Genomic DNA, 27394 nt, shown 5'->3' with positions numbered 1-27394 from the left:
TCTTCCTCTCTCTCTCTCTGGATTCAGGACTTCCACAAGGAAAATTTCCCTTTGTGCCATTTTGTAGAAGCTCTACCTTCTCTGGATTCAGGCATGTGAATAATAAATGCTTCTGAAGCTGACCCAGCAAGCCACAACTGCTTGGAGAAAGAAAACTGCAAGGAAATGGCCAACCCCCTTCAGTGTCTTTGGCATTAGTTGTAATGACAGCTGGGCAGGTTCAAGCATCCTCAGGCCACTGCTGCAGTGGAACTGGTTGGCACAACCATGGTGGCATGCTTGGCACTGTCCTTGTTCCTGCTGGCATGGGCCAATGCCAGGAAGGAATGAGCACCAGTGCCAGGCAGTGATGCCAAGCTTCCCCAGTGGGCTACTTTGCCGCAGCAGGTCAGACAAGTGGCAGAAATGCAAAAACCGCTCCTCTGCAACTGGGGGGCAGGCATGCAAGTACACAGAACCCTGGCAGGCTATCCACAGGCTGCTTCAAAACGCTCTGGCCATCTTACAGGACAATGTTGGCAGGGAGGCAGGGCAGAGATGGCTGGTGGCAGGCCTGGCTCTGTAATGGATGTCAAGCAATCAGCAAACAATGACTTGTCAAACCAAGAAGATCAAGCCCTCCTTGCCATGCCTCTTTTGAAGCTTTAGATGTTCCTACTGGGGAGAGCTAGATATTGGTGAGCTAGTAATGTTTGGAATTTTGGGGGAGCTGGGTTTTGAACCTAGTGGTTCCAATCAAGGTCTGCGAGGGTCCAAAGCCTCTGTTCTGTCTACTGCACAAGGATAAACTTCCCTGAGGATGCTTCAGTTTGAGGGCAGAAAGGTCCCAGACATGTGCTAGGAGCTACAGTAGGGAGGAAAAAGAGAAAACATTGTCTAATCGCCACTGATCAATTCATTTGATAATTTTGTTTAGCATCTACTATGTGCCAGGCACAATTCTAGGCACTGGAGATACAGCAGTGAACCAGACACAGGTCTCTGCCCCCATACAGCTTATATTCAAGAGAGGCCAAGCAGAGAAGCAGATACATGGTGTAAAGTTAAATAAAACAATTATTATTATTATTTTTTTTTTTGAGACGGAGTCTCGCTCTGTCGCCCAGGCTGGAGTGCAGTGGCCGGATCTCAGCTCACTGCAAGCTCCGCCTCCCGGGTTTACGCCATTCTCTCGCCTCAGCCTCCCGAGTAGCTGGGACTACAGGCGCCCGCCATCTCGCCCGGCTAATTTTTTGTATTTTTTTAGTAGAGACGGGGTTTCACCGTGTTAGCCAGGATGGTCTCGATCTCCTGACCTCGTGATCCGCCCGTCTCGGCCTCCCAAAGTGCTGGGATTACAGGCTTGAGCCACCGCGCCCGGCCGAAAATAAAACAATTATATGCTATGTCGCAGAGCATTAAGGACTGTGGAGAACCATCAAGCAGGGAAGGAGGACAGAGAAAGGGAGTGGTTGTGTGATGTTTTAAATGGGGTGGTTGGGAAGGGTCTTACTAACCAATAAGGCAAGATATGACTCTCTCCCAAAGAGGAAAGAGCTAGAACCATGCTTTCAGGGGAAAGCATTCCAGGCAGAGAGAACAGCAAGGGCAAAGGCCTTGAAGGAAGACCCTGCATATATGGTAGGCTTGAGAAGCAACAAGGGGGCAATGCAGTGGGGATGCAGTGAGAAAGGAAAAATGGTAGAGGTGTCATCAGAGAGGCAGGTGGGTAGAGGGCATGTGCCCATCATGTAGATTCCTGTAGTTGCTTGGGACTCTGGCTTTTACTAGAAATAAAATGGAAAGCCAAAAAGCCTGGCTGAAAGGGAGGCAGAAAGACAAGGGCAGTGGCTAGCCAGGGAAGCAGGAGAGAGGGACAGTCACTGTACATCCAACCTGGACATCTAATGTGCTCCCAGGAAGAAGAGAAGTGTACGCCCCACTTAAGAGCAAAGAGAAGCATTTTTGATCTGTCTGTGCAATATTGGGCACCCAGAGAAATGCTTTCCTGGCCTCAGAAAGGTTGGCTTCCCCATAAGCTAAGGAAATTGATAAGAGCATGACCAGAAATCTGCCTGGTGAAGCCCCTTCCCACTTTGCACATGTTCATGGCTTCCTGCTCCATAACACCTATGACCCGCTCCCTGAGGGTTTTCTCTGGTCACCGGAACACAGAAGTGCCAGGGACTCAACATCTCCGGGAGCAGTTAGCAAAGGCGAGGAATTATGAAGAACACCCCAGCTTCTTCACCCCCTAGGCAGGAAACCCTGAAGTGTGTTCTGCTTAGTTGCCCAGAGGTCCCCAGTAGGACAGAGCCCCAGTTGCCCATGCTAGGAGCCTACTCTTTAATGCACCTATGTCAGCTTCCTTCTCATCCCTGTGTTACCTCTCCAGTCCCTAACCACTGCTTCCAGGATCCCCCCTGAGCAAAGAGCATTTGCTCTATTCCTCGTGCCATGTCTGCTTTTAGAGGAAGGCAACCTAAGACACTGACAGAGTCCAGGAAAGGCAGTGCACTTTCACAGGTCTCAGCTCCTGCACCTGAATATGAGGGTGTGAGACTACATGAGTCCAGGAAACTTGCCAGCCTGCAGATGAGGAAATGCACAAACCTGAAATCTGAACTCAAGAAGTTCATGCTCCTGACCTAACTCCACTTCCACCCTCTCTCCTCTCTGCGCAAGGGCCAAAGTCCCACTAGCCCTGGGAATGCTTGGCCTTCTGCAAGATGGGGGCACTGGAGGCCTCCACAGCCAGGCTGAGCAGGAAGCCCTCCTGCCCGCGGCTGGCTCTGCAATTCTCCCCTTCCTGTGGATATGCTGGGAACAGCTTCCCTTTTGTTTTCCCCTCTGATCCCCATCTGCTCAGCAACTGCCCAAATTCAATTCAGGCGTCGCGTGCCCCCAGCCTCCAGTCGGGCATTGTCTCTTAGGAATCACTCCAATCCCCCCAAACAAAAGCCCTCAAATCTGAATAAACCCTCTGACATCAGCCTGGCGGGTCAGGAAGCTGAGCAGGACAGTCACCACACCCGCCTCTTTTAAACCCTTTGGCTTTGCTGACCTTTGTCTAACCCCTAATGCAACGCAGTCTCCTGTCACTGCTAGGCCAGATGCCACATTTCCTACTTGACTTAGCCACTCTGCTGAGCCAACAGGCCACCTCCATTTTGGGGGGACGTGATACTTTTCTTTTTTGAAGTTCAACTTTGTTCTTTTACAGAAATTCACCTCTAAAGTATCTGATTTTTGAGAAGTTAGCTCAGGGTGGCACCAGGCAGGACCCCGTCCTTATCTCTGCCTGGGACAGGCTAGGAAGCATATTACTGGAAATTTTTCAGCTACATAATTTACTTCCAATTCATTTTGCTTTCTCCTCCTCATCCAAAGAGATTCTGTCTTCTTCTAGGTGTAGATTTGCCCCAGTTTAAACCTTTAATCACAGGAATTTCATTGTTCATTATGCTTGGATCACATTTAAAGGTAAAGCTCTCATCTCCTAATGGTGCTTTTGATCGAACTTCACTGGTCAGTTTTGCTTATTGCAAAACCTAACAGAACAGGCAAAACATCTACCAGAAACTTCACTTCAAGTTTGATGCCATATACGTGCCTGAGATGGGAGAGATGGAAGGAAGATGCCCCACTTATCTTTTTTTTGTAAATTGGTCTTTGTCTTGCTTGGACATGACAAGAGTCTTTGCTTTGCTTTCCATCTGGCAAGTCTTTGCTGCTATTTCAATACATTTCATGACTCATATTTTAATTTATCTCCACAGTTCAATCACTTTATGGAAAATCAAGATTAGAATTCCCCAAAAGTTTCCTTCCTGGAAAAATTCAACTCACCATACACCATAAAAGCCTGGTAGCATGGTCTTCAAATACCTTCTTAGAACAGAAAAAAAAGGGGCTTTGCAAAGAAACATTCTCAAAGGTTTCATGCAATGAACAAGAACAACTTGTTGATTAGTCAACACAGTATACATTTATAGAAAGTTTCCTATGTGTCAGACAGTGGCTAGGTGTGTGGCATAAGTGAGACCTATCTTGCCCACACAGGAATATACTTTTAGATTTTCTTAAAGAAAAAGAAGCAATTTATTGGGTTCCTCTAACTTTTCTGTAAGAAACAGAGAGGAAAATGGTGATGATCGCAAACCACCCCACTAGCAGAACAACAAATGGCTCAGGAATAAATCAATAAATCACAAATCTGACTCTGACTCAGATGGAGCAAACCTTCCAGTACTTTTTCCTTCCCTCTATACTCTACACATGGATCTCTGACTAGGTAGAGACAGCTGGGGATGTTGTTGCCCAGGGATGAACTGGCTCTAGGAAAAAGCCAGTATAGGTTCGAATGCAAGTTTGTTTGTTTGTTTGTTTGTTTGTTTTGTTTTGTTTTGTTTTTTGAGATGGAGTCTCACTCTGTCACCCAGGCTGGAGTGCAGTGGCGCAATCTCAGCTCACTGCACACTCTGCCTCCCAGGTTCATGCCATTCTCCTGCCTCAGCCTCCCGGGTAGCTGGGACTAAAGGCACCCACCACCACACCCGGATAATTTTTTTGTATTTTTAGTAGAGACGGGGTTTCACCGTGTTAGCCAGGCTGGTCTTGATTTCCTGACCTCGTGATCCACCCGCCTCCCAAAGTGCTGGGATTCCAAAAGTGCTGGCTTCCCAAAGTGCTGGGATTACAGTTGTGAGCCACTGTGCCCAGCCCGAACGCAAGTTTTTAAAGTTCATCACCAGCTACAGACACAGGGAAGACCTGTCAAATGAATGAAAGGGGAACTTGGCCAAGGAGTTTAGGGAAGCAGAGGGAATGAGTTAAATGTTCCCTTCTTCAACATTTCAGGAAGGAGGCAAGTCAGTGGTTATTTCTGACAATACAGAATCTATTCAAGAGTTACCAGCTGGGTGCAGTGGCTCACACCTGTAATCCCAGCACTTTGGGAAGCCAAGATGGGAGGATCACTTGAGCCCAGGAGTTCAAGAACAGCCTGGGCAATGTAGCAAGATCCCACATCTACAAAAAGTTTCTAAACAAAAATAGCCAAGCGTGGTGGTGGGCGCCTGTGGTCCTAGCTACTTGAGGGGCTGAGGCAAAATGATTGCTTGGGCCCAGGAGTCCAAGGCTGCAGTGAGCTATGATCACACTGCTGCATTCCAGCCTGGGTGACAGAGCAAGACCCTGTCTCTAAAAGAAAAAGTTACCATTCAGCCACTCCTCACCACTCCCCAGACTGAAATATACCATGGTGGGCACTATCCCAGTCTGAGGTTCTTGATCAATCAACTCATCTTAGAATGTCAAAACTAGAGCAGACTTGAGAAATATCTGTTAGCGGTGGTTGACCAGGGACGGTGCTGCCCCCTACAGGTATATGGCAGTGTCGGGGGTGCTTTTGGTTGTGACTAGGAGAGGGCCTCCCTTACTGCTTCTAGTAGGCACAGAGATTCTAGATGACCTGGAATGCTCAGTTCATCCCATGCAACAAATCATTGTTCTACCTGATCCACCTATCATACCCCAGTTGAATCAACCTGTGACCATCATTTTACAGAGGAGGGGCAAAATCTCAAGAAATGCCCAAGGTCAGAGGAAACAGTGAGACTAGGGTTGGTAACCCAGGTTTTACATTGTACTTCAGTGAAAGAGATCATTCCTTCTTTTTTTTTTTCCAGGGTCACTCTGAAATGTTGCCTTAGTATGAATTTCCCCAAATGCCAACCCTGAGACAAGGATTCAAGTATAAATGATATGTTTGGGAGATGCTTTCAGGAAACACAGTGGAAGAGGGGGTAAGCGAGACGGGCAAGGGAAGGAAGCCATAAAGTTAGGTTATGAAACAGGTTTCTGCCACAGGCAACCGAGGTTCAATCTTGTTTGCAGACTCTGGAAGACACTGTAGTACACAGCTCAGAATCGGCCCACCTGAGAAGTGAGGAAGCTAGGGTATTGACTCTCCAGTTCTCATCTTTCATTGACTGAAGGCTGTTCAGGAACATTAATCCCCAGCTACTCTGCATCTGCACTGCTCGAAGGCTGACAGAAAGCCCTCAGGCAGAGAACTGCAGACACTTGGAGCAGGACACTGTCCAGGTGTGCACTGGGACACCAGATGCCAAGAACTTGTGGGTGGACACCAATAGCATCTGCTAGAAAAGCAAGGACCAACATTGAACATGAGTCTGGGCACTTATTCAGTTCCTGAATCAAACAACCAGGGCTTGTGGAAATTGTTGGAAATTATTTTTTATACACTTGCCCTTATGTTTGGAAGAGTCCATACAATTAAATTTTGGAACCTCACAGTGGATTCGGCCAAGGGTCCCTCATGAAGCCGTAGACCCTGGGGAGTTGCCATTTATGGGGCCGCTAGAGTCATTAGAGTCATAACTATACTTTTAATTTCTCTCTTTGAAGAAGTTGCTGCTTTCTGAGCTCTTGTCCGTAACTTTCAAAACAGGAAAGTTACAGCAACACAAAAATCCACCAAGAGCCACTGAGGTCTCGAACATGAGGGTGTGTGCTGGCTAAGCAAAGGTAGCTATGGGCCTGGGGGAAGAAACACATGGCATTATTTCCCAAAAGTCAATGTCCCAGGCATCGCTAACAACACTGGCCTGCTTGTGACCTTCTTCAGGAGTCATTCTCTAATGTTCTCTCGTCAAAATATACAATTTTCTGCTCATGAAATCAACTCATAGTCTCAATCCTATGAATTCCTTCCAAAGACCCACTGGCTGCCAGGGCATCATGAATGCATCCTGGACAAAGTGTGTTAATGTCAGAGTAGACACATGTGTGCATGCACACGTGTGCACGCATGCACGTGCGTACACACACAATGACCTTTCAGGCAACAGTCTGAAAAAAGCTTTCTTCCTCTCAGTAGGTGAGAGAACTCATCATCAAAAGGGAGAAAACAGTAAAATATCACACTTACAGACTCCCTTAATTAGGTTTTGTAATTAATTCTGTTAAGTGCTGACAAGACTTTTGCTCAAGAAAAGTGCATATTGATGGGAAGAGAAGAGAAACAATAATTTATTGGACATAGTGTTAGACATTTCTGTATTTATGTCCTGTAATCTTCAAAACAGCCCTCAGAATAGGCATTACTATTAACCTCATAGTGCAGGCCATGAAAGCAAGACTTAGAGAGGCTGTGGGGGCTGCCCAAGGTCATGGGACCCAAAGGGCTGTGTCAGGAAGCAAACTCAGTTCTCCAAGACCCAAGGTCATGCCTATGACCCCAGCCCTGTCCATCTTCCTAGCAGGAGTCAGCACTTTGTGCTTAGTACTTGAAAGTGATTATTCCCTGATTGCTCTAAAAGTATTAAACCCATAATTTTAAAAGTCAACAAGGCCAGGTGCAGTGGCTCACACCTGTAATCCTAGCACTTTGGGAAGCCGAGGCAGGAAGACTGCTTAAGTTCCAGAGTTCAAGACCAGCCTGGGTAACATACAGAGACCCTGTCTCTATAAAAAACACAAAAATTAGCCAGGCGTGGTGGTGCATGCCTGTAGTCCCAGCTACTTGGGAGGCTGAGGCAGGAGGATCACTTGAGCCTGGGAGATCGAGACTACAGTGAGCCATGATCGTGTCACTGCACTGCAGCCTGGGTGACAGAGCAAAACCCTGTCTCACTTAAAAAAATAAAAAATAAAAATCAACGAGCAGCCTTACAAAAAAGGTTGCCAAAAAATGTGTAAAGGACTTAAGCGCATAGACTCACACACTGGAGACAATTCCATATAGAGCTATGCCAATGACTTTCACTTCTCTAAGAGCTTTGGCCCTCTCCCATGTCTTTGCTGCCCCCACACTACTGTGTGGTGGGCAGGGCAGAAACTTGCCAGCAACTTACCAGCCTTTTCTGGTGATGGTTGTTGTTCATTATAGAAGAATCCGCGTAGGTCTTTGGTAGGCCCTGCTCTGCATAGCTAATACTCATCATAACAATAGATTCAGCAACTCTATACTACAGGCATTGTGCTGAATGCCCCACACACAGGATTTTATTTATTCCTCCCCATGGCTCTACTGGTAGGAGCTATTATACCCATTTCATAGATAAGAAACTAAGGCTTAAATAATTTAAGAAAAGGGCCCAAGTTACCCACCAGTGAGTGGCTGGGTCAAGGTCTGAACCCAGGTTAGCAGTTAGTTTACTTCAGAACCCCAGCCCTAGCCCCTTCCTTGGTCTGGGCTTTCTTCCAATAATGTTGGCATTTTCACTGAAGGACCAAGATCTCATCCCTTCCTGGGAGACATTCTAGGGACCATATCTCATGGTGACATCTCAGGCGCTCTGAATCTGCTCGTCTTTGTAAAGGAGGAAGTCTTCAAAATGCACAGTGAGGGGAGCACTGAGGTTGATACTAAACTCAAGGCACACTTCTGGTGCCATCGTCCATACTGTTACTGAATTCTTTACTGCTAGGAAGTTCTCCAGGGACCTTCTCTCCAGGGAAATCTGCTTTTCCTCCCTTCAAGGGCAGGGACTGTATCATTCATCTTTGTTTCCCGGGGCTCGGGTCCAGTGCCTGGCATATAATCAGGGCTGAAGAAGTGTGCCTCGATGCGTTGATTCATTTACATAGAAATGGCTTCTGCTTTGCACAAATTAAAACCACAGCAAAGAAGTCTTCCTGACCTTGAGGGCCCATTCATGCTACCAATTATCTAAACATTCAGAGCTGAATTCTTATAAATTTAAAACAATTTTTAAAAGGCAATTGTTATAGGTTTGGGGCGGAGTCTGGTTTTCATTTTCCAGTATCATATTTTGGGAGATCCATGCTCCTACACACCCCCTATATGGAGTGGACAGTCTATGTGGGGTGTGAACCACTGCATGGAGTTGCAAAGGATCCCACTGACGTCACCAACAAGCATTCGTTGGGTGCATTCTAGATACCAGCTCCTGGGGACACAAGAATCAACACAAATGAATGGGTCCTCACTCCATGGAACTTATAGTCTAGCAGGAGAGACATGCATTAATCCAGTTGTCACATTTTGGATATATAACTGCATAGGGCAAAAAGCACTATGAGGATAAGAAGGAGGGTCAATAACAAAGGAATCTCACTGGCTGGGGAAAGTCAGAGGAAGACTCCCTGGGGAAGCTTGAGGGGCCATTGGCAGGATGCTGAGGCACTAAGCAGGTGAGGTGAGGCTGGAGAAAGCACCTCAGCTTGTGCAAAGGCCCTGTGGGGGCCTGAAAATAGGCCAGTGTGACTGCAGCACAAAGCCAAGGGAGGGCAGCAGAGAGAAAGACAGAAGCATAGCCAGGGCCCACCTTAGGGGCCTTCAGGGAAATGCTCAGGATTGTAGTCTACAACCAATGATGTCACAGAAAGAGCTGAAGCAGTGGCAGAGGAGGGAGAGGGAGTAATAGTGCGGGAAACTTTGAATAGGTCACTTGGACTTGATAGTAGAAAAGACTGGACAAATGCAAGAGAGGCTACAAGGAGACCTCCAAAGATAGTTGCAGGAGAAGATGGGGCTTAGACCACAGGGGTGGTAGTTAGGATAGAGGGCAGAAGAGGGATCTGAGAGATACTTGGACAGTGAAATGAATGATCCTGGTGATGGATTAGGGGGATAGTGAGGGAGGGGGAGGCCCACTTCGAGCTTGCAATCTAACTGGGAAGGCTGGGGCACCAGGGGATGAAGTGGGGGGGGGGGGGGCACTGAAAGGGGATGGGAAAGCTCAGAGTGGCCAGGAAAGGAAAGTGTGAGCTTGGATTCACAGCTAGGAAATGGGGGAGGTTCATAAAGGGGAGGAACTGGCCTCTCCAAAGGGAGGAAGGGGAAGGGAATTGAAAGCATGAGGCAGGGGGCAAGGGTGGCCTGGCTGGTGTGAGGGTTTCCATGGAGAGAGAAATAAAGGCTGCCAGAAGGGCCAGGGTTCCTCCAGAACAGCTATTCCCAATGTGTGCTCCTCCACCTCACCAGAAGCATGGGCACCAACAGGGAACCTGTCTCAAATGCAGATTTGGCTGGCAGGGTGGCTCCCGCCTGAAATTCCAGCACTTTGGGAGGTTGAGGCAGGAGAATCACTTGAGCCAGCAGTTCAAGACCAGCCTAGGAATTTGAGACTGCAGTGAGCTATGATTGTGCCATGGTATCCCAGCCTGGGTGGCAGAGTGAGACCTTGTCTGAAAAAATAAAGAAAAAAGAAAGGAAGAAATGCAGATTCTCTGGCCCTGACTCAAACCTGACGGATTCAAAACTCTGAGAGTAGTATTGAGCAATCTGTGTTTTAACAGGATTGTTGAAACAAATTCCAACGTATGCTCAAATTTGATAACCACTGCCCTGGACCAGTGCTTCTGAAACGTTAATGTGCGTCTGAATCACCTGTGGATCATGTTAAACAGCAAATTCAGATTCAGTCAGTCAGTAGTGGAGCCCTGATTCTGCATCTCTAACCAGCTCCCAGGGGAGACGATACTGCTAGTCCAAGGACCACACTTTGAGTAGCAAAGGCCCAAATCATCCCTTCACCCCATTCTGAGAGGTTAAGGGACTATCCATCTGCTTGCTGGTGACAAATGGGGTCGGTAGCACTCAACATAAGCCAAAATATCCATCTCTCCAGAAACCTGAGAAATGTCATGCTCCTTAACTGAATTTCCTCCACTTTAAAGCCCAGCACTGGCGTCTCTCTCAGCAGGGCTGAAAAACCTAGCGAGCAGATCGAAACAAGCCTTCCCTATCCAGTGACGTGGCTGGAGAGGGAGAGGAGGGGAGGGGATTTAAATCCAGAGATTGCTGGACATGTTCACTGAAAGTCACTTTCAAGTTCTTCTCAGGCTGTTTTTAAATGATTAACCCCTTTCAGAGGGGAGTTTGATTAGCTTCAACTTGGAGTCAGTGCAGGGAAAGCATCTTTGTTCTTTCCTATCTGTGGCCCAGAAGTAGAGGGAAGAAAAAAGGAAACCCCCTTGGCTGCCACAGAAGAGACTAAAGGACATGAAGCAGCCTGCACATCCAGAGAGTCTCCAAGCAAAGTGAAAGGCACATGTCCACAGGGAACACCAAAGGGAAAACAAACTCAAAAGACAGGATGCAGTTGGTTTTACCTGACATCCCTTCCTATGAACTCCACACCATCATACCCTAAACACAAAATCTCCTCCTAAGAATGAAACTTAAAATCTGACTCTTGGAATGAATTTAATCCTGAGTGCCCCTCCATGCTTTTTAAGAGCTACTATGAACTGATTTTTTAAAATTTTCTTTAAGGGAAAATGTACAAAGTGGCAAGAATTGAATACATAATTCGAAGACTTTGAGTTGGAGTCTGTGTGGACTCTGGGCAGTTGGGTCTCATTTCTGTTTTCTGCTGTTGTCTGCACTGGGAATGTGGAAGGAGAGCATTTTTTTCCCCTAGAAAAACAACGTGTCAGCTCTGTTTGTCAGCTTCAGTGACACTAAAGGCATTGCAGTGTTAGCCAAACTGGAGCCAACTGAAGCTTACACACTCCTGAGCAGGAACCAAATCATTGACTGGATCTGACACCTTTAATTTTCCAACCCCTTCGCATTTCTCTTTTGATCGCTCTTCATATATGTACCTGCGCTGTTCTGTATTTCATATACATATACACACTAACATCTTACTAGCAATTTTTATCTCCTTGACACATAATAAAGGCATCCATTCTCAGTGAAATCAGGCCTTCTGTTCAAAGTGTTTTCCCTAGAAAATATGGCAGCTTCTAATTAAATAACTCAATGAGCAGCAGGAAGGGATAATGTGAAATTTAGAGCAGCATTTCAGCTTATATAGCACCCTTCTTGACAAGCAGCACACAGTAGTTGATGGACTTCAGAAAATCAAGCTGTGCTACATTCTCACTGATGTGCTTGGAAAGAAAGGAGGGGAAGAAGGGAAGGAGGGAGAAAGAAAAAAGAAAGTAAAAAAGGAAGGGAAGGAGGAAGGAAGGAAGGAAGGAAGGAAGAAAGGGAGGGAGGGAGGGAGGGAGGGAGGGAGGGAGGGAAAACAAAGAAAAGGAAGGAAGGAAGGGAGGGAGGAAGGGAGGGAGGGAGGAGGGAGGGAGGGAGGGAGGGAGGGAGGGAGGGAGGAGGGAAAAACAAAGAAAAGGAAGAAGGGAAGGAGGGAAGGAGGGAGGGAAAACAAAGAAAAGGAAGGAAGGGAGGGACATCTGATACATCCTAGATATACACAGGGCAACACATCACCATTCCCTTGGCATCACCCAGCTGTCAATCTGGTATTTGTGAAAGTGTCCTGTGCTTTTGAAAAAGGATGGTGTCCCAGGGCTGTCTAACCTTCCCAAATGACAGACCTAGAACATTCCAAGAGACCATATATTTATAAATATTTGAGAAATGGGGCATTCCCAGTATAATATATACTCACAGGGGTTGTCTTGAAGTGTGGGTGTCTTAATTTATTTTTCCTTCTTTTTTAAAGCCAGCAGCCATATCCTGAAGCCACACAGGATGTTTGAAGAAGGGGTGAGTCAGTCAGCACTCCGAGAGAGATCTGGGTCCTCAGAAAAGAGTCAAAGATGAGCAGCCATGAAGTTCCTCCATGGGTAAACCCAGCACAGCTGCCACCCAGAGCAACCCAGAATCAGTAGTTCTGTGATTATTTCTTAATGCCGACATGCACGACCCAGTTATTCACATGTAACTCAAGGATTCCAGAGTCAGTAGCATCCTTAAGGAAACATTTTCTCCTTCTGTGAGTTTAGTTATTTAAGGGCAGGGGTGATGTAACCAATACTAGACACAAGAACAGTCCTCTTGAGGAAGAAGAGAGAGGAGGAGGAGCCATATCAGAGGCAGGAGCACCCCACCAGAAAGCAACCTGCTAGATCAGGGGCTCCTTGTGGTGGCACTGGTGACGGTTGAGGCTGGATCATTCTCTGCTGTGGGAGATGCACTGTGCATTGTAGGAGGTTTAGCAGCATCCATTGCTTCTCCTCACTAGATGCCCCTTTTCCCCAGTTGTGGCAACCCAAAATGTCTCCAGACATTGCCACCTGTCCCCTGGGGGTGAGGGAAGAATCACCATCCCCCACTGCCCTAGACAAAAGCCACAGAAAACAAGAGGAAGCAGTAGAACAAGTCACCAGACACCAATTAATTTGGGGGTGGGGTTGGGAGCAGAAAGGGAAGAAAAGAATGTGGAAACATAAGAGTAGAGGCTCAGAGAGAAGGAACATCTCACAGGTTTCAGCCAGGAAGATCAAACTCAACTTGCAGATAAGACCAATGGGTATAGTCGTGCAACCCACAGACTCAGCATGATTATGGATCCCTTTGAAGGGAGCAGCGCTTTTATAGGCAGGCCAAGGGGACAGTGAAGCCTATTTAAAAAGGGAGCATCTTGTGGTTTACCAGATATCTTAACAAACTTAAAGAATTCAACGCAGGAAAAAAAAAAATGCCACCCCTGCATACTCCTTTCCTTAAACTTGGATACTAACAAAACTTTCTGTCAACACGTAGGAGCCTGAAGTGATTAAAGCAAAAGGGAGCACTCCCTCTATTGTGTCTGCTTTTAATCCTCAGAGAATTTTTCTTTTAGACACACATACAAACAACTTGGGATTTGTTGATGCTAACTGCAGAGGGGTTTATGCAAGGAGGGGCGGGGGCCACTCAGACCACAAAATGAAAGGGGAAATAGAAGCCAAGAGAGAGAGGGCCTGAGAAAGTTTCCTTCCCCAGCTTCCAGTCAAGAGGGCTGGCACAGTGCTCAAGGGCATTTGGCGTCAGTCACTGGACTGCTCCCCGAAATGCCCTGAAGGGGCAGAGCCAGGAAAGCGGGCAGAGCCCTCTCTGCCTTTGTCACTTGGAGCCCAAGTCAGCCAAAGAAAAGCTACATGCCACGTTTATCATGCAACAAAAGCCACTGCAGAGCCCTCCAAGGCTCCAATACACTTAATAAAGGCTAACTGAATAAACAAAGAACAAGTCCTGAGAACATAAAACTCTTCACACCTGGGTACCCTCTTTATTACAGACTCCAGTTTAGCAAGAACCCAGCAAGCTCTGACCTTACCTCGGAAACAAGCCCAACAGGGTGAACTGGTCAGAGAAGGCAAAACTGGACACATCTTCCCATCTTCAACCCCTAGAGGAAAATGTCTGGTCTGTGCTCCAGACTGTTTTTGCTGGGGGTATCTTATTTAAATTCCTTTACTTGATTATATGTTTTGCACAAGTATCTGAAGTTTTGTTCATTTTGTTCTCAAATGAATCTTCCTGCTTCACTTCTAAGTGAGGTTGAGGACCTCAAGTGACATATGCATTCATGATAATAATAAGAGCAACATTTATAGAGCTCTTACTACAGGCGAGTTCAAAGCACTTGAAATACATTAGCTCATTAAATCCCAACTGAAGTCTTATTTTTACTTTCTGCAATTATAAATGATCTGTATCTCTTTTCCTCCTCCCCTACAAATCCTCCCAAACCCAGAAATGCGCATAGAAATAATAGCCAGTCACGTATTAGTTGATCTCTGTGCTAGATTGTCAAAATGGCCGCAATCATTCCCCTTTCGGTATCTCCCCATCCATTTGCAATGAGACCTTGCAAGCCCTCCCATCCGAGAGGTGGAGTCTATTTTTCAAAACCTTGAATCTGGGTTGGTTCTGTGACTTGCTCTGGCCAATGCAATGCAGAAGTGGCACTGTCTGAGTTCCAAGCCTGGATCTTGAAAGGCCTTGCACACTTCTGCTTACATGCTTAGAATTCTGTGATCACCGTATGAACAAGCCCAGGCTGGCCTGCTAGACGATAAGAGGACACTGCAGGGTGAACATCCCAGATGAGGCCAATCTAAATCAGCTAGGCCTCAGCTGACCTATCAGTGATTGTGGACACATGCGCTAGCCCAGCCACAACCACCTGGCCTGGGCCTAGCCCAGACTGGAACAACCACTGAGCTCAACCACAGACTACATATATGTTTGTTGTTCAACGCCACTAAATTTTGGGATAGTTCGTTTTCAAGCAAAGGTATAACATTCAAAACATCAACTATACTCTTTTAACCTTGTGATTTTCCAATATGGGGTTACAATATGCAATGTTTTTGAAACTTATTTGACCATAAACTTACTCTCCATTTTCTCTCTTCTGTGTGTATACGCACATGCACATTCCAAGGAACACACACACTAGGGAAAGGCTGCTCTAGATCACTCATCACAGGAGTAACTAGCATTGGTTCATCTGTAGGTTTTATGAAAAACAGCTGCTTTTCCTTCATGTCCACTTATAGCTTTTGCTGCTGTTCTGAAAACATTAACCTTAATGGCAACTGTAACAACCAGTGTTATAACAACACATAAGAGCTGAGAAACCTCCCAAACATTCCCCATCAGTCCTTTGTTCTTACTATGGGCTATAAAGAACTATTTAAAAAGACAAAAATCTTAATCTTAATAGAACTTAATATTCTAGGCCTACTAAAACAATAATCAAAGGTTTCTCCCATAAAAACCCCTTCCACTGTAAAAAAAAAAAAAAAAAAAAAAAAAGAACACAAAAACAAAACAGTACGTTGCTGCGAAAAATAGACAAAAATGAACTGGCTAGAAACTGATTCAAGATTCCTTTTGAACCAAAATCAATAAAGAAAAAAACAAAATTCCAAGCAATGCCATTCACTGCTTTAACATTCCAAAGAGAACTCCCACACAAGTATTTTGAAACATTCCTGGAAATTCATGTTTTACTTAATTCATCTGCTTCCACTAGCTGATTTTCCTTTTTAGTCCAACCATCCTTCTCAGAATTCAAACAATCTCTCTAATTTCATCCCTTTCTCTGGAGCAGGGTTCAGATGGTGAGAAGATATAATTATTGCTATCATCACGATCAGGTTTCTGTTGATCAAAACTGTGTAAAAGAACCAGGTGCAATTTTCCAGCAGACGCCACAAAAATGATAGCATATGCAACTAACATTCTACCATTTTTTTGTAAAGTATTTAAAAACTTATTTGAAAGTTATCTAGTAAACAATAAGTATTTCCAAAAGAGTTACTACATGTGTCAAAACATACACCCAACAGAACAGGACTGCTTCAAAGGAGCTGTCAGTCAGGGTCCGAGGAGGAAATCAAGGTCCTTCCCCACTTTGAGCTCAGCTACTAAGATGGGCAGGCTTGGTATGCCTTCCCCCCAATCAAATACTATTGTGGACTAACAAATATAGAGGGGATGATGGATGAAACCATTAAAGTAAATCATTATTCAGGCAAGAATCCTCTCCACCTAAAGCTAGGTGGAAAGAGTTTGATGAGGAACGGGATATTTACATAATGTCAAAATATCTTCCAACAAATTATATTTGTTCATTACAAAAGGAAAAAGAACAACTACACAGATACCAGCTTAACTAATCAAATATGACCTCACCAATAAGGACCAAATGGACATCTGTGCCTCCTGATATGGTCCCCAGAGAACAAATCACTTACATCACCTATTCCAACTGAAAAATGCCTAAATCCAAATGTAAATGTGAAGAAACATCAGAGAAACCAAAATTAAGGAACATTCTATAAAATAACTGGCTGGTATTCTTCAAAAATGTCAAGGCCACAAAAGACAGAGGAAGATTTATGAACTGTTCTTGATTAAAGGAGACAGGACAACTAAATGCAATGTGGGATCCAGGACTAGATTATGAACCTTAAGAAAATTGTGATAAAGGGCATTATTGGGACACAGAAAGGGCATTATTGGGACACAGATTACATAAAAGTATGAAATAAATACTATATTTTCTAAAGTTGATAGCTGTACATATATAAGAGAATATTCTCATTCTTGGGAAATGCAAGGGGTAAAGGGAATTTGATGATAGCTACCTATTCCTAAATGGTTCAGCAAAAAAATTCACATATATATATACATGAATTAATGTGGGGGAGAGAAGAGATAAATGCGACAAAATATGAACAATTAGTGAATCTAGATAAAGGTGTACAGGAGTTCTTTACACTATTCTTGCACCTGTCCTGTAAGTTTTAATTATTTCAAAATAAAAAGTAAGACAAACAAGCAAACATCACCAAATGTGGAGCTTGCTATCAGTGGTTAAGGGCAAGGGCAAGACAAAATTGGGCCCCAGAGTAGTCAATACGCAGCAGAGAGCCAGCCCTCTTCCCAGCTACCCTTTACAGCACTGTCCAGAGTAATCCCCAGAATGGACCCCCTCTTAGTTTCTTTTGAGATGACGCTTTTGTGACCATAGGCCCCTGGCACTCCAGGATGCTGCAGGCCTTGAAAGAAAACCAAAACCACTTGGGCCATGGTTCAATTCTTTGTGAACATTTTCTTCCTGCAGGTTTTTCACTGTGGTGGTTGGAGGTCTTATTTCTTTTGCCGGCACTGCTGGGAGAGAAAGACAAGACTGGGCTTTTATTGAGGTGTGAGGGGACCTGGGAAGCCAAGAAACACAAGTAGGGACTCACAGGTTCCAAGATGAGCTGTTGGGGTATTTACTGGATGCCACTGTATCTGTTATCCCTCTTCTGTGTAAAGATTCATTGAGGTCCGCTCATCTGGGGAGACTGCCCTTACTACTGGCTCTGCCTCTGGACTGTCAGGAGCCTTGGGATGAGTCTCATGGCTGCTGTACGCCTCAGTTTCCTCATCTGCTCAGTAGAGATAAGCAATCCTGCTGTGTCATCCCTGCCATTTTTGGCAGCAGCAGAGATCAAGACCTGGGGGTGGGCCCTGGAGAGACATCCCTGGCAGGAAGACTGGGTCTCTGCCTCTCAAGTGGCACCTGCTGCTGAGTTTCCTAATTCCTGCTGTGTCCACTCAATCATGTGACTGGGTTGCTACCTCAGTTTCCATTCCAGCACTCCTGCGTTCTGTCAGGCCTGAGTCCTGCCAGGCTCTAAGACTCAGCCTGCTGGTGCCCTAGTTCTCTCCCTGCCAAGCCATCAGGCACTCTGTACTTCCCCACTACCACCCCTACTCACCATATTCCACCTCCATGAGCACACATGCTAGACTCATGATACTTAGTGACAGAACTGCCTTGCTGACCATGGACAACTCCTCAAAAGACAGTCACCAATGCGAGAAGTTTTTTCTTCAAAGAGTCTTCCCTGGCCGGGCGCGGTGGCTCAAGCCTGTAATCCCAGCACTTTGGGAGGCCGAGACGGGCGGATCACGAGGTCAGGAGATCGAGACCATCCTGGCTAACACGGTGAAACCCCGTCTCTACTAAAAAATACAAAAAACTAGCCGGGCGAGGTGGCGGGCGCCTGTAGTCCCAGCTACTCGGGAGGCTGAGGCAGGAGAATGGCATAAACCCGGGAGGCAGAGCTTGCAGTGAGCTGAGATCCGGCCACTGCACTCCAGCCTGGGTGACAGAGTGAGACTCCGTCTCAAAAAAAAAAAAAAAAGAGTCTTCCCTATCCATTTTTTTTGTTCCTAACAAGTGATGGACAATGTAACCTCAGAGATGACCTCTGACCTCTGACATAGAAGCATACACCAGTGCAAACCTGACTTCTTGATGTAACTAGAGCAGGTACCAGGAAGAAGATGAATTAGAACCGCATGATGGAGCCACATCAGTTTCCCAACAGCAGTTACTGAAGGTGGCCTTGTTGGGTTCTCACATAATAACTTGGAGAGGAATTATCTTAAGAAAAAGAAGGAAAGATTTAGGGGCAATGTCACAAGATGGCTCCTAACAGACCAATCACCAACTTCACAAATTAACATTCGGGGTCTCTAAATCAACACCTCACAAAGAAAGCTTCCCTGCTATAGGCAAGCCCACATTTGCTCTGAGCCAGGCCTGAACTGAAATCCAGTCCGGGTTTTCCAGATGGCAGCACCGGGAACTTCAGAAGAGCAGCCACACCCAGGCGGCTGCAGCTCCTGAAACCTGGACCACAGAGGGCCCAGAGCTGCTTCCGGAATGGGTGGGGGCGCGGGGTGGGGGCGCGGGGTTGGGGGGGGGCGGCTTCTGGCTACTATTTGAGCAAATGTGTCAGAGCTGCCCCCAGGGGGAAATTGTGAGCCTGACACAGAGCCCCACTCCCAAGACAGGTTCTTCAGAGGTTGTGGCACCAACCAGGCCAAACCATGTGGAAACAGCCAAGGTTGAAATATTCTCCAGCTCTCCCTCCCGTCCCCTTATCCTATATGTCAGTGGGGCGGCTCTGGAGGAGCCACTGCATTCCTCCGAGGCCAGAATCCACACACTAAGAGCTTGCTCCAGGCAACTCGGAAGCAGCACAAAGCAGAAAATCAGAAAGCACGACCTTAAAATGCCACAAAGAACAGTGGACACCATCTCTCAAGTGACCCTTGTAGCTGGACATGGCTGTGGCCCAGGACCTACCTGTCTCTGTCTTCCAAGCCTGGGCCTCATGCCACAGCCCCCAGGGGAGCAGAGACCAAGGTATCTTGACTTCGACAAAACCCAGTTAAGGGCTGAGCATGCAGACTGCTTCCTCTGTCAAACCAAAATGAAGGGACCAGGGAATTATCCAGAGAATTGGAACCAAACCCTGATTTTCCAACATCATTCGGCTAAATGAAGACCATTTCTTAGTTTTCCACGTTGCTTCAGCTATGGTGACCAGGTCTTAGCTAGCTTAATAATGAAAATGAAGCACTAGCAAATAAAAATACATTTGGCTTTGCAAAATGAATGAATGATTAAAAGAAGGCAATTAAGCTAGCAAAAATTGAGCAGACATCTCTCCCAAAGAAACACTTTTGGAAACATATAATGCATTAGATGTAATAGATATTTGTAGGACAATAGCTGGTGGAATAGGCCAGGCATGGTGGCTCACGCCAGTAATCCCAGCAGTTTGGGAGGCTGAGGTGAAAGGATCACTTGATCCCAGGAACTTGAGACCAACCTGGACAACACAGTGAGACCCTGTCTCTACTAAAGACAAAAAAATTAGCCACATATTGTGGCGTGCACCTGTGGTCCCAGGTATACTGGAGGCTGAGGTAGGAGGATCGCTTGAGCCCAGGGAGGTTGAGGCTGCAGTGACCCAAGATCATGCCACTGCACTCCAGCCTGGTTGACAGAGTGAGACCCTCTCTCAAAAAAAAAAAAAAAAAAAAAAAAAAGGGAAGGGATAGTGGGCAGGAGAAAAAGGTAGAACTCACTGGAGATTTTCCTCAGTAGCAAAAGCATAGAGAAATGGGAGACCCAGCTTAATGCTGCAAGGTCTCATCGGTCATACATTACAAGAAGAGGCATCTCAAACAGATCTGCCACCCTGCCCCTGCCATCGCTCCAACTAGACTTTCTGGAACAGAGCATTTCTATTCCCACCATGGATATGACATTTCTGAGCACACAGTGAGGCCCCTAGCTTTGTGCTCCTTGGAGAGGGCCAAATTGGGGCTCCTTCACGTAACTGGGTTGCAGAGAGTCAACGCAGCAAGGAAAGAATCTATAGCTCTTTAAAATTCTCAAGAGCAATGCTTCCTGGACTGTACTGTGCATGCGAACCAGTCACCCCGGGCTCTGGCTGAAATGCAGATTCTGACTCAGTGGGTGGGGTTGAGGGTCTTTGTTTCTAATGAGCTCCCTGACGATGCGATGCTGCTGGCTGCATGGATTCCACTTTGAGAAAGCAGGCTCTAAAATACACCTGTAAATAAAGAGAGTGGGGGCAGGGTATGCATCCCAGTTCAAATAAATGAAAACACCTTCTACTTTCAGCCTCTTCTCCATCTTGAAATCACACTTGCAATTAAGAAAGAGGGTTCATGCTTGCACAATTTCACCCAAATAATGATGGCAATATTTAGAATGGATGAAAATGTGTTTCTGCTTTCCAATCATGTTTAGGGAAATTCCATTTAAAAATTGCTAATTTTCTTCTCTCCAGTCTCTCCCTCTCTTCCCTTACAACCCCTCTTAACATGACAATAAGCATCATGCCCTTCAGACAGCATGTTAGCCCAGTTGGATGGCCACAACTGGAGAAGCAATTCCTAAAAGGGGTAAAATGTTTCAGTTCCAGCAATTCTACTTTCTGTCCAAATAGAACGTCAGCAATCCATGCTATCCTCAGAGCCAGTCCCAAATCCCTACAGAGCTTGCTTTCTTGGCAGTCAGCAAGACTATCACTGTCTGTGCTTTCATTATCCACTCTTAGATCTTAATCATTCGGAGACATTCCTATTTTCCATGTTTGCAGGAGAAAGAAACAAAAATGAAAAAGTACCTTTCTCATCAAAGCCCCCCAGGAATTGGAATTTACAGAAATAACATGCTATTGGTTATCTCGCCTAATCCTTTAGGGAACCTTGCAAAATTATTCCCTAGGGTGGATTCACTGGGTGCAGTCAAGTTTTAAATGTCCACAAAGATGAGGTTTCCCATAAATTCACAAATGTCAAATGGAACTAACTCTGATGTATGTGTCATATGCAAAGAATTAGGAATGATCAAGAACTAGTTCCTGGAAACAGAAATGTAAGTCTTGACATTTGCTCATTAAATCATTAAAAACTCCATAAGCACAAATGAGGGTGGGGGTGGAGAGTGGGAAACGCCTTATCTTGGGAATTGAGAGATTAAGAGGCAAAGAACTTGCTAAATCAGAATTAAAAGGTTGAAGAGCCCTACATGCTTATTTTAAATGAAATGAGGATGATGATGATGATGGGAGGTACATCAGTGATCATCTCTCTTCCTTCCCCAAAGTCCCTCAGGATGGTGGTCCCGGTGGGTTATCCTAAACCACAAATAAATATGACTAATAGCTAGAAGCAAGTGGTATTAGAGCTCTTTTAAGCTTTTAGCCACCCTGCCCCTTCCTGGCACTTCCCATGTTTCATGTTTTATTTCAAAGTGAAACCCAAACACGCTCAGGAACATCCGGGGGGATGGTGTGCGTGTGCAAGTGCTCCCGGGTCTCAGTCCAGCTGGCCCAAACCTCCTTGTTGTGTAAGGCCCTGGGAAGAGAGCAACACGCTGTTCCCCTTACTTCTCAACAGCTTACTCATTCATATTGGAAACTAAAATGGGCCACAAAACAATGGAAAGACACATTTCAAAATCGTTACATTTCTTTCTTTTTTATTTTGTGGTTTTATCATAAACGCTTCCCCCAGAATAAGCCTTCCATGCTGGAGATGAAAGAATGAGTGGTGAGGGTTTCAGAAGGTCCAGAGGATTTTTTCTGCTATGAGGTGTTGAGAAGTCAAGGAAAGCCAAAAGCTGCATTCATTCCCATTGCTTAGACCATTGCTAAATGTAATCATGCTTAATAGCACAGTATGGCTTTTACAACCATTTCTTCAACGGCCAATCTAGTAGAACAGCTGGTTTTTCCAGGAGGCATTGGTGCAGCACAGGAAGCTGCAGCATGATGACAGTAACAACAATTATTATACATATTGAACACTTACTAGGACCTAAGCACAACACTTAGTGGTTTATTCACCCTCCTCTAATTATCACAACAAAAGCCTATGACATAGAGACAGATGAGAAAACCAAGCAACAGAGAAATACAGTAACTTGGGCAAAAGCAACACAGCTGAGAAATGGGGAAGTCAAGTTCTGAACCCAGGTCTCAGCTGGCTGGGAAGCTGGTGCTTTTAACCAGAAGTTCTCAGAATTTGAGTTAGAATCATCCAAGCCCAGGCTGGACTCAAGATCAACTAAATCAGAATCTCAGAGAGTAGGACCTAGTCATCAGTATTTTTTCCAAGCTCCCAGGTGACTCTGATGTGCAGCCAAATTTGAGAACCATTGTTCCCAGCCACCATGCTTCCTTGCCGCCAGGTGGAAAGGCTGGGCCCATCCTAGATCTTTGTTCAAGTCATCAGTAAATCTGCATGGAGAGCAAACACGCATCTTTCAGCAGATGGAAGGATTTTGGAATGGTCAAAGGTCAGCAGAGGCCAGCATGACAGGAATTGCTGTTACAGTATGTCCCAAGGGCTCTTGCTTGGTGTGTTCAGGGCAAAAGTGAACTCTGGTAGATCAACTGGAGGGGTGGGGAGAGGCAGGCCATGACAGCTATGAGCTAACTTGGGTTGTGGCCATGCAGTCACTCCTTGTGTAGATGGAAGCTTGTGACTCTCTTTACTACAGCATCTTTTGCTACCATAGTACATTGTATTACTGTTTTCATCCCTATCCTTGCAGAAGGCTGACACATCCCCATCTTTGCTCTGTTGAACTCAGAGTTGGCTTGGTCACATGACTTGCTTTGGCCAATTAAGTGTGAGCAGAAGGGTTGTGTCACTTCTGAGCATAAGCATTAAGATCAAGTGTGTGATCACCATTTTCTCTTCTTTTATCTGCCACTTGGGCCAGCAGTGTTCTAGGCAGAGACCAATCCCATCAGCTCCAGTCCTGAAGTGAAGGAGACAGGAGAGAGCTGTAGCTGACCTGTATCAGACATTTTTCATGAGCAAGAAATAAACATCTGTTGTTGTAAACCGGTGAGATTTGGGAGTCATTTGTTACTGGACTGGTCCTGACTGATACAATCACTCACCCTTGAAATACTCTGATTTCATCTATACTCTAGGGAATACGGATGAGACACACCAGAGTATTTCCTTCTCTATGGAACTCTTCTCAGGAGGGAGGAATGGAGACACCTAATATTAGTTATCTTCCCCTGATACCTTAAATCATTTCTGAGACTAGAAAGGGCCTAACTAATTGAAATTGAATTAAAATAAATGGATTTTCTCTCTCTTACAAATAAACAGCATTTGAAATTAGACACCTAAATCCTCCTCTTCTTTCTCTCTGGTCCCCTAATTTTCCACCAAAAGAGTGAGGGCCCATTTACAACACAATCAGCCCTCTAACATTCTCCCCAATACTAGTAGTTCCTTAGGAATGAAGATTTTGAGGCAGATAGCAGCCTAACTTGACTTCCCACCCTGAAACCAGGGCCCTGACTGATTCAAAAGGAATAGGAGGCACAGAATGCAAATGACACTTTCCTTCCCAAGGCTTGGAAGTAGGTAACACGCTATACTATCTGTAACAGGTGATCCACTATAGCATTGAAGACTTAGAGGAAAATTACAGATCATTTAATCCAGTGATTGATTCTCAACCTGGCTCCAACCTCAGAGGTTCTGATTTAATTGGTCTAGAATTGGATTTGGGCATCAACATTTAACAACAAAGTCCTCAGTGACTCTAATGTGCATCCTGGATTGAAATCTAATCCCAAATCCCTTTATTACCTCAAAGGCCTAGAAGAATGAAGGTCACATGGCTAGCTAATGGCAAAAGTCAAGACTAAAACCTTTCATCTGTGATCTCACTGCAATATGTTGCTCCTCAATGACTGTGTTTTTCTAGAAGAACTACTTGCTCCCACGAATTTAATTAAAAGAAAGATGACAATACCAATGGCTAATGCTCCTGTTGGTCTGAGTGTTCAAGGGGCGCCTCTGTGCATTTTATCCAGCAATCAGGGATAGACATCCTCCACTAGACAGATACACAAAAGGCACTTGCTCTTCTAGGCTTTAAAGCAGCCCTATATGCTTCTGAGTTGAGCTGATGTCTTTCATCAAACTTGGTGCCATTACGACACAAGTGTGGGAGCTTCGTTTGAGTTCTGGGCTAGCCATGCAACAAGCTTTTTTGCTTTTAAGGCTATAGATCCATATATTCCCATTCCTGGGTTAAAATGTGTATGTGCACGCGTGTGTGTGTGTTCCATTTGAATTACACTGGGGCCAAGTTGGCAGTATGTGAAGGTTGAAAGGTCAAGCAGACATAGGAAGATATCACACAGGCACAAATGAAACATCTCTCCCCTCCTGTACACTCCTCAATCCAATGAAAATAACACATTGGCAACAAAGATGGTCAGTGTTTTCTTCGTGTGTGTGTGTGTGTGTGTTGTGAGTTACATCCCCTTTCAAGAATATTTATTGGCAGTTACAGAGGAGGGGCATGTGTGCAAATGAGGGTATAAATGTTTGGGTCCATTTGCAGAAGCCAGCCCCTAGAAAGAAGTAGCCACAGAAGTCTGTCAAAATATGGAAAAACATTTAAGGCCTCTCTCTGACTTGAGCTAAATAAGCAGGATTGGAAAACAATCCTCCTGCCTTTCAAAAATCATTCAAACTCAGTTCTCCAAGCAGAATGCTTCTCATCAAGTATCAGCTAAGGATGCACTGTCCAATATGGTGGCCAGTTGTCACATATGGCTTTGGGGTATTTGAAACTTGGCTAATCTGAATTGAGATGTGCTGTAAGTGTAAAATATATACAGAACTTCAAAGGCATACTACAAAAGAAAAATGTAAAATACTAATAATGTTTTATAGTGATCACATGTTCAAATTATAGTACTTCAGATATGTTGGTTAATAAAATATACTGTTAAGACTAAGTTCACCTTTTTTTTTTTTTTTTAAACATCTTTTAACAGTCCGTCTCCTAGAAAACTTAAAATTATACATGTGACTTGCATCCCATTTCTACTGAACAGTGCTGGACCAAGAAAATCATCTTAATCATTTCATTGAAATAATCATTTCACTTGATTCAAGTCAGATGTGACAAGTTATTGACTACATTTGAAGAAATTGAGGCAGAATAATACTCGTTAAGAACCCAGACTTCCTGAGTTCCAACTGTAGTTTGGCCACCTACTATCTGCATGTCCTTCATATTTAACCTCATCTGTAAAATGGTAATAATCATACCTCTATCCCATAGGGTTGTTGTGAGAATTGAATGAGCAAAATAAATGTCCAGTGCTTAGAAGAGCACCTGGCAAGTGTGAGTGCTCAATAAATGTTAAGTATTATAATTATCCAAACCATGTTAACATTTTAATCATTTTAAAGGATCCTAAAAGGTTTTCCAGACTTCAACAGGCTACAGATGAAAGAGGTTCTACATTCAAGCTACAGCATATACAAAAACATTTCAATAACATACATGAACTTGTAAAATCTCACTAGTTAGCAGTCGAAACATCCTTCTTTGTACATAATGTGGACAAGTCTTATGACTGAATAACTGGTATAATATTTATACCAATAAATATTCCTTGGTATATAATATAGACTCAGAATTTCAGAGCTGGCAGTTGAATCACCATTTATCCTATACATGAATTACCAGTTTTCAAAGATTCATGGCACAATGGAATACTCCCAATGTTGAAATGGTACTAAACATACTAACCCCTCTTTGATGATTTAGAAGATATTTGCAGCATGTTTAGTAAGCACAGGTCAGTAACACATGAACCATGGAAGGGTCATACAGGCACTGTCCTAGGTGATGAATAGGGCCAGCTTTCAGTGAATCATGCATACGTCAGGTAATAACAACTAAGTATGTTTGACAAAGAATCCAAGCACACTGAAAGAAAAGCCCATTCTGCTTCTTCAAATTTGTGTTATTTGCTCCAACTCTGCAAGGGCCCCTCATCTCTAGGATGACCTAAGCTGACCTGATTTACAGTTCAACTCTTGGATTCTGGGGAGGGCATCTTTCAAGGAGTCAGTGATCACTCATACCCACCCTGATTCTACCCACATAAAGCTGCCAGTCTGCCCCCACACATATTTCTACTTATCCAGAGAACTCTGTTGCTTCTAAGCCATTCAGTTGTAAAGAAACCAAAGAAAATAATGAGAAAGGAAACAGCCCTATAAGCGCAGCAGACCTTGGAGAAATCTCTCAGGGTTGAAACCAGAGTAGCTCAACCTTGGCACCATTTACATGTCCTGGGGGCTGTCCCATGCACTTACAGGAAGTTTAGCAGCATCCTGGTGTATTAGTCAAGGTTCTCTAAAGGGACAGAACTAACAGGATATATGTATAGATGACGGGGAGTTTATTAGAATTGACTCACATGACCACAAGGTGAAGTCCTACAATAGGCCTTCTGCAGGCTGAGGAGCAAGGAAACCAGTCCAAGTCCCAAAACCTCAAAAGTAGGGAAGCCAACAGTGCAGCCTTCAGTCTATGGCCAAAGGCCTGAGAGCCCCTGGCAAACCATCAGTGTAAGTCAAAGAGTCCAAAAGCTGAAGAGCTTGGAGTCTGATGTTTGAGGGCAGGAAGCATCCAGCACAGAAGAAACATGAAGACCAGAAGACTCAACAAGTCAAGTCCTTCCACATTCTTCTACCTGCTTTATTCTAGCCACACTGGTAGCTGATTAGATGGTGCCCACCGGATTAAGGATAGGCCTGCCTATCCCAGTCCACTGACTCAAATGTTAATCTACTTTGGTAACGCTCTCACAGCCACGCTGATATGGTTTGGCTTTGTCCCCACTTAAATCTCATCTTGAATTCCCATGTGTTGGAAGAAGGACCTGGTGGGAGGTAATTGAATCATGAAGGCAGGTCTTTCCCATGTTGTTCTCGTGATAGTGAAAA

General features: G+C 44.9%; 1 protein-coding gene and 1 long non-coding RNA gene across 3 annotated transcripts in view; both read right to left on the bottom strand.

Moving 5' to 3' along the window:
* LOC115898774 overlaps positions 1 to 12712 on the bottom strand; it is a 58545-nt gene extending 45833 nt beyond the window's left edge. Inside the window, exon 1 of the long non-coding RNA XR_004058444.1 lies at positions 12390 to 12712. This is a non-coding gene — a long non-coding RNA (uncharacterized LOC115898774). The remainder of the gene's footprint in view (positions 1 to 12389) is intronic.
* NHS (NHS actin remodeling regulator) overlaps positions 1 to 27394 on the bottom strand; it is a 366539-nt gene that overhangs the window by 196484 nt on the left and 142661 nt on the right. The window lies entirely within an intron of this gene.

The sequence above is a fragment of the Rhinopithecus roxellana genome, chromosome 7 (genome assembly GCF_007565055.1).
Source record: "Rhinopithecus roxellana isolate Shanxi Qingling chromosome 7, ASM756505v1, whole genome shotgun sequence".
NCBI lineage: Eukaryota > Metazoa > Chordata > Mammalia > Primates > Cercopithecidae > Rhinopithecus > Rhinopithecus roxellana.
This window is presented reverse-complemented; position numbering and strand designations above follow the sequence as displayed.